The sequence below is a fragment of the Gopherus evgoodei genome, chromosome 1 (assembly GCF_007399415.2).
Source record: "Gopherus evgoodei ecotype Sinaloan lineage chromosome 1, rGopEvg1_v1.p, whole genome shotgun sequence".
Classification (NCBI taxonomy): domain Eukaryota; kingdom Metazoa; phylum Chordata; order Testudines; family Testudinidae; genus Gopherus; species Gopherus evgoodei.
The window spans coordinates 270119214-270130536 of record NC_044322.1 but is presented as its reverse complement, the minus strand read 5'-3'; the positions used below and the strand labels follow the sequence as shown (position 1 = coordinate 270130536).

The following is an 11323-nucleotide window of genomic DNA, read 5'->3' as shown; positions in this document are numbered from 1 at the left end:
ATGCACAGTGAGGTGAAGTGACTTGCCCGAGGTCACAGAGGGAATTAGTGGCATAGCCAAGACCTCCTGAATCCCACTCCAGCTCAAGCCCATCCTTCCTTCCTGGTTGCCTTGCTGTGAAGGAAGCACCTGGAGAGCTGTTCTGAGAGAAGACAGGACCTGATCATCAAAATAATTTCACCATTCACATTTCTAGTGACTTGACTCCTGAAGGGTCCCAAAGCACTTTCTCTCCTAGGCTGGGATCTCTGAAGCGTAGCTGCCTCTGAGATGGAGCAGTGCACAACAACACAACAGTTTTCGGGGGGGGAAACAACCACCAATAACTGAAGCCACAGAGGGGATATGAGGGAGCAAGAATACAATTACCCAAACTGGAACTGGACTATGACAGCACCGAGAGCTCTTGGGGAAAGGATCATGGGACCTTTATGGCCACAAATAGTGGTTTGACAGTATGTTTCATTTGAAAGGTGGTGTTTACAGTTGAACCGCAGGCTCCTAGCACTCTGCTGGTGTGAGTTCAGTACTAACTCAGAGGGAAGAGCACTCCCTACTGACTGACACCACTTCTTGCATCATCTGAGGTGCCTTGGAGGTCTTCCATCCAAGGGCTAAGCGAACTATGCTCTCTGGAGCTCTCGTGGGTGGTCTGCAAAGAGCAAGCTGGTTGCATGGTGCTGGCTTTTCTTCTTTACAGCTGCTAAACTGCACTGAAAGATGCTAAAACCACATCTCTTTCCCTATATTGCTGTTCCATGTAAGTGCTGCTGTGGCTGCCACTGGGATGGTGTTTGATCGCCAGTGAGAGGGGAGGTGGTCTGTGGAATTACTCATGGGAGAAGAGGTGTCCACAAGACAGTGTTTTATTAGGATGTAATCCATGTTCTGAAAGGGTTTAGGAACCTCTGGCTGAGGAAATTCAATGAGACCAGAACCTCCCAGTAACTGGCCCTGAAGCCCAAAGGTCAAGCACCTAAGGGATACTGAGTAGCTAAAGGGAGAGCCCTGTTACCTGTACCTTGTTCTAATATGAAAATGAGGGGCACCCCCTGTGCTTTCCTCTGACACAAAGCCCCTGTTGCCTGCTAGAGGAGCAGCCCTGTGAAAAATAGCTGAGACATTTCCGGGAGGTGAGACCTAGAGAGTATTTTCCTGGCTGAATTGCTCAGCAGGTGAGGGACACAGCATCACAGCAGGCCCTGAAATAACTCCACAGAGATCCTCAGAAGGCCCCTGAGGACCCCTGGAAGGACATTGTTTGTAAATCTACAGTAGGATCACCCAGTACTGGGAACTGCTTCAAATCCAATGACAAGCAAAAATAGTGATGACACACGGCACCTTTGGAGAAAGTTCTGGAAGAGTGTGACAGCTGGCGAATTAGAGGGAGATTTCTGTACTGCCCTGGATTAGATGCTGGGTGCAGCATCTGGGAAGAAGAAAAAAAAAGGACCTGGATTTCTCTGCCTTCTGGTATGGACTGTGTGGCAAGCCTCTACAGGCTACTGTGCTCCATGCAAACATGCCTGGGGCATCTGAGCGCCAGCTGCATGTGTTCCCATTCGTGTTTCCATTGCTTTTGGTTGCGCTCTCATCTCTCCCCATCTCTGCATCTGCAGTGTGTATCTATGGCTCTGAGATCACATGTGAGGATGGGCTAAAGTAGCAGAAAGCTGTTGGATTCTACCAGAGAGTTACTGACTTCTTAGCTACAGACTGCATAGCAATCCGAGAGAGAGAGTGAGAGGGAGGAAGGAGAGAGAAAAAATAGAATGGAGAAAAAGAGCGAATAGAGAGATTGTAAAATAAGAGACAAACTGAGGGGGGGGGGGGCGGGAAAGCGACAACCAGACAAAAAAAGAGAAAGAGGGTGATAAAAAGACAGAAGGGAGAAACCAGTCCAAGAACTCATCGCCAAGCTGCAGACAAATAAAGCTCATAAAGGATGGAAATTCCTCAAAACAAAAAATGCTAAAAAGGGGGAGATACAAAGTGCAGGAAAGAGAAGGAGATAGAGACAAATGAGGGAAAGTTAGAGCATGCCAGAAGGAATTCTTAGGAGGAAGAAGTAGCTACTTGAAAAATAGAGAGGAGATAGAAAGAGAGACTAAAAGGAGAGAGACCCCCCAGATTCCTTAAATCCAGGCTCGGTGACAGATTTCATGGTGGGATGGAGAAATCTCCCTCTTTTCCATTTCCCTGACTTTTGGCTCTCCAGGACTCAAACAGGGAATAACACAGGACCTGGGTAAGAAATTATTATGGTTATTAGCCTCATTATAATTTTTCAGGATTTTTGCTATGCTAATAATGCATAATTTCATATGAATGATCTATGCAAATATATATAATATGTATAAGTATGTGTGCATATATATAAACGTATTTATGTCTGCATATATGTGTGTGTGTGTGTGTATATATAAAACTATGTGTGTGTGTATATATAGAAAATAAAGTGTAAGAATGAGTGTGTATAGACATATATACACACGTCTTTATATATGTAAAGATTTATATATATACACACACATACACACAAAAACACATATATATATAATTAAAGTTCCATAAGTTTCCCTCTTTTTTTGACCTGGAATGTCAACTTTGGTTACATTTATGAGACTTTTTATTGTTAAGTCCCCAAATAATTTGTTGGCTGCTCCCCTTTATAGGGTGTGTTTTTGTTTTCCCTTCGTCTCTCACCCCCAATTGCTGGCACCGTCCACGTCTTCTCTGTGCCTTTCCACCCTATTTCCCTAATCAAGTCTAGAGATGAGGAGCTGGATTCCTTGGGCATGTGCTCAATCGGGCACATCAGGGCACATGCTGGTTCTCGCTCTGTGAAGCTTGTCAGCACTGATAATCGATACCCCACACCCCTCTGTCCAACCTCTTCTAGGTCACTGATTGTCTGTGTGGCTGATCTAATTGGCAGAAATGAAGCCCAAATAAGCAGTGTCTAAAGTGGCTTCAAACTCTTGAGTTTCTTTGAAGCTGAAGAAGCAGCCAGCAACATGCCGGGGAAAATCTCTGTTTCATCTAATCTCTCCCTCTCCCTGTGCTTCTAGTGCATCCATCACTACAGTGCGTTGTGTTGTCAGAGCGTGTGGGTGGACCTGGCATGTCTCATGTGACCTCCTGCTGCCACCCCACACTCTGGAGGTCCCTCCTGTACACATTGGACACTGCATCCTCATTAGTGGGCAAATTTCAGAGAGGCTCCCTCTGCTAGGAAGCTGATGTATTCCATCACCAGAGTCCATCCATTCCCACATCATTGATGGAGGAAGGAGGTGACAGCCATGGCTTGATGTCCCAGTTAGATTATTCCATTTAACATACCCAGGAAGTATTGGTATTGAATGACCCAAATGACTAGTAGGAGAGACATCTAAGGGCTGGTCTATGCACAGTTTTTGTGCTGTGGTATCTGTTGAGAAACTGACATCATTAGTTCAATGCAACCCCCATCCCCACCATGGGCGCAATTATTCTGATATAAAGGTGCTTATGCTGGTATAGCTTATTCCTGGAAATTTACCAAAGCAAGTGACTGTAGTATATTATATTTATATTGGTGCAGCTGCATCCACACTAGGGGTTGTACTGACTGAAAGATCAGCTATAGCAGCACAAAAACTGCATCGTCAACCTTATAGAGCCAAATCCCACTTGCTTTACTCAGCTGAGCGGCCCTATTGACTTCAGTGAGGAGATAGTGACTTTGGTGTGCAAGGAGAGTGGGGATTGGCCTGAAATGTATTTGAATGGGTGACATATGGCAAACAAAATCATCCCCTTCCAATCCATGAGGCACAGTGCTAACATGGGTGCTAAAATGGATGGGGCCTCTCTGAAGTGCCCTGGCCTTGCTGGGAGGATGGAAAGAGAATAGCTTCCCTTCAGGATCGGCTCTTCGCCTGCTCTGTTCCAAGGTGTAAAGCAGATGGGACTGGATATAGGAATTAACCTTTGGGGTTTTCTCTTCAAATCCCATTGAGTAATTTTTTTTTCATTTGATCAACAATGGAATGTGCTCTCACCCTCCCAAATGGGCAGCGGTCTGTGGAAGGAGGGTGGCAATCTATGCTGGAATCCCCGTCACTGGAGGTTCTTTTCAGACCACGCTGAACAAACACCTATCAGGGATGCTCTAGGTTTACCTGGTCCTGTCTCAGCGCAGGAAGCTGAACTCGATGACCTCTCGAGAGCCCTTCCAGCCTTACCTCTCTATGATTCTATGACGTCAAAACTGGTGTTCCGTGTGGTCAGGTGAGGGAGAGAACCAGGGCCAGAGGCCAGCGGTGGTGACAGTCAGCTTGTTTCTTCCTTATGCACATATGCCATCCCCACGGCTTCCAAGGGTGGAGGGGAGAATTGTTAAATTCACCTATCTATGTCCACACACGTGTACAGTGTCATTATATTGCAGACATTCGGGGCTGTGTGATCTCAAGTTTCCTGACTTTGGAAAAAGGCTTCCTGGGACACCATGCTCTGAGGGGGTGGGCTCTGATTTCCTCTTGTTTGAAGTCTGTGTGTGGATATTGGGGGTTGGGGGGGCTCTATTCTCACTGCATCATTACCCAAGCGGGGGCCCTGCTGTCTGCCCCTCCCCTTCTCAAAGACTATTTGGGCCCCCTGCACTTTTTGTGCACAAGGGACAGAGTTGATGTGTGTCAAGCCCATTTGGTGCAAACTGAGTGCAAATGTGTTTGTGTGTCTAAACCCAAGCCTTGCCTGGATGCTGTCAGTCCTTGCCTAGCATAGTGTGCCAAGTTATTGTGTGCCAGCCTGATTGTGAGCAGAAGCTAGTGATGCCTGGGTGCAAGTAAGGTTAAGCAATGAATATTGGCCTCTGTACTGTATGAAGCCTGTGCACCATCTGCCTCCCTTGCAAGGGGGCAGAGTGAAAATGGGGCGGGTTGGGTGTGCTGCAGGGATGTGATTGATGAGACATGAGCAGTCCTCATCATGCTAATGGAGCTCCTAGCTATCTGCTCTGTTAGGTTTTTCTGCTGAGAAGATCTCTATTGGGAGCAAGCTCAGGATGGAGAGATCTCAGCCTAGCTCCCATTCTCCCCACTCACACAGGAACCTCCATTCCTCAGGTTCCTGTCTAAAATGATGGTTGATCCATCTGGATGGGCCCCAGGTGCTGGACAAAGAAAGAAACATCCCCATTCTTGCACATATATTATTTATTATTTGCATTACCATAGCTCCCAGAGGGGCTAATTATGAATCAGGGTTCCATGGTGCTAGGGGCTGTACAAACATAGAAGTCAAAATCCATTCGGTTTCCCTTTGTTATGAGACCTCGTTCATCCTGCCCGTGTGGTGGAAGCTAGAAGGATTGGCTGCATGGTGAGGGAACTATGTGAGAACATGGAGTAAGTGATAGGGGGTTCTGCCCCCTTGTGATCCAGTGGAATATGGGGCTCCAGGTTTTACTAAATGTTTCCAAAATAGAGGGGTTCCTTAATACTGAGTTTAGCTGTCATAGAAAGAATTTAAATGTGCCCCGTGGTTGATTTAGTAAGTGGAAATGGCGCCTCCAGAAGGGATGAGTGATCAAAATGTGCAGCATACTGCATGTAGCTGCTGATGACTGCATGTAGCTGATAACTGTCTGGGGGACACACATTCTTTAAAGAGAGAGCTATTCTGGTGGGGATAGGAGGGAAGAGGAAAGAGAGAGAATGGGAGGAGATAGAGAAGAAGGGGACAGAGGGAGGAGATGGGGTTGAGCTGGAGAGGGGGAGCTCTATTTCCTTCTCCTTTCTCTTTGTCCCCCTTCTCCTCTCCTCTTTTCTCCTCTCCTCTTTGGAGGCCAAAACGGACTGATGTGATCAGTTGTTTCAGTTCTGAGACTAGCAGAGGCACCAAACCTAGGATAACCAGATGTCCTAATTTTATAGGGACAGTCCTGATATTTGGGGCTTTTTTTATATGGGATCGTATTACTCCCCACCCCCATCCCAATTTTTCACACTTGCTGTCTGGTCACCCTAACCAAACCCCACCCCTTACAGCATCGTCATGTAATTTGTAAGGAAAACTCACTTTTTTCAAATTAAAGCTATCTTCTGTAAAATGTGTGTGAGGTGCTCAGGAAATCAAGAGGTTACTGCACAGTGAAAACCCCTTGCACTCCACTTTGCCAATGCACCTCAGTTCTTCTTCCCCCCCCCCCACAGCTCTGTGAGTGCTCCTCAGCTTTGCCTCACAACTCCTGTTTGTTTAAAACAAACAAACAAACAAACAAACAAACAAACAGGAAGTATTTCTTCACATAATGCACAGTCAACCTGTGGAACTCCTTGCCAGAGGATGTTGTGAAGGCCAAGACTATAATGGTTAAAAAAAGAACTAGATAAATTCATGGAGGATAGGTCCATCAATGGCTATTAGCCAGGATAGGCAGGGATATTGTCCCTAACCTCTTTTTGCCAGAAGCTGGGAATGGGCAATGGGATGGATCACTTGGTGATTACCTGTTCTGTTCATTCCCTCTGGGGTACCTGGCATTGACCACTGTCAGAAGACAGGACACTGGGATAAATGGACCTTTGGTCCGACTCAGTATGGCTGTTCTTATGTTCTTATTCCAGTTCTGGGGGATCCTTCATGCATCTCTTCCAGGTCCTCAGGTTATTACTCTGCCAATGCACGCCCTGTGGATCCACTCCCTTTTGGCTAATAGCTATTGTAAATCATCCTGCAGTTTCACATGGAGAAATTATTCTTCATTTCTCACCTTTTGACTCTGGTGCATGAGGTGACAGATACAAAGTGTCTGCTGCATTCCATCCCAGAGGCAGCTGCATTTCAGTGGTGAAATCACTTTGGAGGGTACCAGGAAAACGGAGAAGGACACAGCAATTGACACTGTGCTCCCCTGTGCCCTACACTCATGGCACATAGCCTAACTCATACACGTTCCAGACTGGTTAATAGCAGTCTGACCTCAGCAAGCTCCAATTTTTCCATGTTGTGACGTTATTTAGTTGTATTAGTTTAATCAAACGGAGCAGCCTGTGATCAATAGACGGCTGCTTGTGTCTTAGTGATCAATCCCTTATTCATAAACGTTTAGCTTCCCGGCCTCCTGCTAGCACTGATTTTCTATGAATGGTAAAAATTAAGGGGAAGAAATTTCCCCATTCCTCACCACCCTGCAAAACTATTTGACAACAGGTTAACAGCATTAGAATATACTGACTGTGCATGCTTAAAGGTGGTGGAGGGCTCTTTGATTTCATACACTAAGGTTGAGCAAGATCCAATGGCTGGGAGTTGGAATCAGACAAAAAGGGGCAGACCTTTCCTGGAAAGGGTCATTAACCAGTGACACAGATTATCAAGGAATGTGGAGGCTTCTCCATCACTTAAAGACGGTAAATCAAGGCAGCAGGTCTTCTTAAAAGATGTGCTCTAGTTAAGAGATTCCCACACTCTTTTTGCTGAGCCTCCACTTTAGAGAGTCATGTCCTATCAGCTCCACCTCTCTCGGGGGAAGGGGCACCCTGTACTCATTGGGGTGATGGGTGAGGGGACAAGAAAGCGTGCCCGGTACCCATAGGGTTGTGGGGAGTACTCACCATGTGGCAGTTGAGGAAGTCTTCCACTCTCTGCAATGGTCAGGTAGTCTCAGCTGCCAGGACCCGTATCTCTGCCTGTCTTGCTCCCGACCCTGTGCAGGAAGCAAAATGGCCATGCTGAAGGGCCAGGGTCAAGAAGGGAGCTGGAGATTGTACCCATCAGTACTGCCCCCAGCCAGTGACAACCCTCTGCCGGTGCCCCAGATCCTTCAGCACTGTCCATCCACTTCCCCTGCACTCTGTGTCTGGCAGGGGCTCTGTGCCAGGGGTCGCGCTGAAGGGCCGCAGGCAGGAAGGTGCTCTGTCTGGCAGGGGAAAGCAGACAGGGATAGGCCATTCTTATGTTATGTTCTTATGTTAGGGATCTGTGCTGTGGGGCTGTGATGAAGGGCCAGGGTCTGGAGGAGGTTCTGTCTGGCAGCAGGGTGTGCATTCCCGAGTTGCATCCTTTAGCTTTCTGCTCACAGCGTCCCCACTGACCTTCCCAGCAGAGGAAGGTAGCTGCTGGTTGGTGGCTGTGGCAGATAGCTGCTGGGACCAGGCTCCATGCCTGAGACCGCCGGTGCTCCCCTCCCCCCAGCTGATAACCTTGTCACACCTCCCTGGGGGGAGTGCCCCACAGTTTGAAAACATATGCTCTAGTTCAACCATAAGTTGTTGAATTTGACATAGGAACTGCTGGCTGAAATTCTATGGTAGGGGTTCTATGGGAAGTCAGCCAGATGGTGTCAGTGTCTCCGGCCTTGGAATCTATGACTGTGTGAAAACACAGAGGGACAAGGAATCTTGCAACCAAACTAAAAAGTTCAAATGTTTTGAAACCACAGTGCAACTCCTCAGCAGATGTAAATGGGTGATGGGCAGCTGCTGAGGAGCTGCCCCTGTGACTCTGAACTGCAGGTTTATTTCTGTGGCAACATTTCTCCTGAAATGTTTCAGAGATCAAATCATTCTTGTGGCAACATGAAAAAGGCAACTTCCCTCACCCTACTCACTTACAAAAACTGACCTGTAATCCCCGCACACTGACAATGGGATGTAGCACAGAGGCAATAGGCTGCCAACCTCCGAATGTGCAAGCCACTTAATGGATACTGTGACATTCCCAGCCCTGATGCAAGAGAGGTCATTCTGGGTGCAGGGTGGAGTTTAACACACTCAAATGTCCTGTCACTTTCGCCTCTTCCCTTTCATTCCTGTGCATAGACGTGACAGCCCACTCTACCTTTCTGTCTCACTTCCACTCTCTTTCCCTGCCTTTCTCTTTTTTGTCTTTCTTCTACTCCCTTCCAGTTCACAGCCATTGCAAGTGGCCCCATCCCTCCACCAGCCCATGTGCACAGAGGGGATCAAGGCCGAGGGCTGGTTTCTTTGTTTATTCTTTCCCATTGATAGCAGAATGAAGAAGCTGCTTTTGAAACTGGGCCTGACAATGACTGAGCAGTTCAGACTTTGGTTATGTCATAGGATCTGATGTTAACCATATTTTAAGAGTTAGTTAAACTTTCTTTTCTTTTCTTTTTTTTTCTTTTTGTGTAGTTGTAGCTGTATTGGTCCCAGGCGATTACAAATACAAGGTAGGTGAGGTAATCTCTTTGATTGGACCAACTTCTGTTGGTAAAAGAGACAAGTTGCTCACTTCTCATTCAATGGCCTCTTGCAATGTGTGTTAACTCCTTATGCGTAACAATCTGTTCCATCTTGTATTTGGCTGCGACATTCTTGAGCACTCTGAAGAAGAGCTCTCTGTAGATCAAAAGCTTGTCTCTTTCACCAACAGAAGTTGGTCCAACAAAAGATATTACCTCACCCACTTTGTCTTTCTTTCTTTCTTTCTTTCTTTCTTTCTTTCTTTCTTTCTTTCTTTCTTTCTTTCTTTCTTATCCCTTTGTGTGTTAAACTATGCCCTTTGGAGTAAAGGAGAGTGTTTCTGGAAAAGGCATTCTAAAAATTACTCCAAAATAGGAAAGTATAATCTGCCCCCATTATCCCATTCAATCTGTGTGAATTTCCATCGTGAGTAGCAGCCTGGGGTTGTACTTCCATGAAGCTGTGACAGTTAAAGTGAGACAGCATTTGCTTATGTATCCTGAAAACACCCTCTTTTATGGTTTCTGGAGACCCAACACACATCACGTTGCCAGCAAACATAGCAATCAGCTCAAATGTTATGCGTAGCACAGAGGTCGTAGGAGGTGATACTCTTGGCACAACTAGGTACAAAGGCAATAAACATGTAGGAAATAGGAGTGCAGTCCAGAATCCCAGGAGAGATTATAATAAACCATCACAGTGGAGGTAAATCATAGGTGTACAAGAAGAATGTGTACAAACATTGCTGCTACGTGCTGTTCCTAACAGGGGCTGCATCTACAGTATCACTGACGGTTTTACTGTGCATGTCTGTTCTAGCTGAATCTGGAACTGTAGGCTCAGCAATCCCTATGCTGTTGGAAAAGCCACAGTAGAGTTACATGTAATCTGAGTGTCTGCTGCATTCCAGCCCAAAGGTGGCTGCATTTCAGTGATGGTGCATCAGATCAGAGAGTAGCATGAAAAGGGACAAGGGGCACTGCGCTCCCTCCTCCACAGTGAACACGCTTAGTTACCTCAGCTGGGACATAGCCCACAACATGCACATTCTAGACGGAGGTGGTAGTGATCTGAACGCAGCAAACGCCAGCTCTTCCATGCTGTGGCATTATTTAGTGATATTACTTTAGCTGGACTGAGCAGCCTGTCATCATTAGATGGCTGCTTGTCTCTAAATCATCAGTCCCTTGTTTATAAATGGGCAATTCTGCAGCCTCTTAGTGACCTGGCTTACGATGATTTTTGAGGTGTGGTGCAACTGGGCGGAAGTAACTTTCCCATTTCTTACTGCATTGCAGCATGGAGGAGGGGTTACGTTCATATCACAAGTGCAATGATACTGCTAGGGTCTGCTTAATCCTTTGCTGATGTTTTGCTACTAATGCTGTTGTATCAGTCTGTGATCTAATGCTAGTGCTGCAAACCATGATTACCCAGGAGAGGAGGCATCCTTTCTCAGCAGTGTGGAAGAGTGAGATGAATGTCTTTTTTCTAATTACCTACCCAATAAACATATTTATTAGTCATTGATGATCAGTGATCAGGGCTCTGTTATGCTAGATGCTCTATATACACAGAGTGAAAGACAGTTCCTGCCCTCAAAAAGTTTACAATCTAAGCAGACAAGACAGACAAAAAGTGGCCATAACGAATGTTAAGCTTCAAGAGGCTACTTCTACAGGCACATGGAATTACTAGGGTCAGCTAGAGAGTAGCCTGTTGGAAGCATCCGAATATATTAAAGATATAGTGCCAGATCCTTCACTGATGTAAATAGGCAGAGCTTCATTCAATTTTGAGCTACACCAGCAGTGGTTCTAGTCCTTAATATACGCTATCAATGTCACTGTCCTATCACAAATGTATCTTATTTCCATTTGTCAGTGGACTATCCCAGCAATGTTCAGCGTCCCTCAAGAACCAAAGAGCCAGCGGCAATCTTAGATTGTAAACTCTTCAGCGGCAATATTAGATTGTAAACCCTGAGATGTTGTTCTATGTTTGTACAGGGCCTGGCACAACAGGGCCCTGGCCTCTCAGCTCTGCTGTAATACGACTAATAAACAGCAAAAACAATTTCTCCTGTGAGTGTGGCACAGAGAAGATGCAACTTAAAATTC

The 11323-nt window shown here is 46.2% G+C and overlaps 1 protein-coding gene across 2 annotated transcripts in view; it reads left to right on the top strand.

Annotated features, from left to right (window-relative positions):
* Positions 1 to 1845: 1845 nt before the first annotated feature.
* Positions 1846 to 11323, top strand: part of KCNJ4 (potassium inwardly rectifying channel subfamily J member 4) — a 34999-nt gene continuing 25521 nt past the window's right edge. For both annotated transcript variants that reach the window (XM_030546288.1, XM_030546278.1), the window contains exon 1: positions 1846 to 2251. The gene's annotated coding sequence lies outside the window, so the exon portion shown is untranslated. The remainder of the gene's footprint in view (positions 2252 to 11323) is intronic.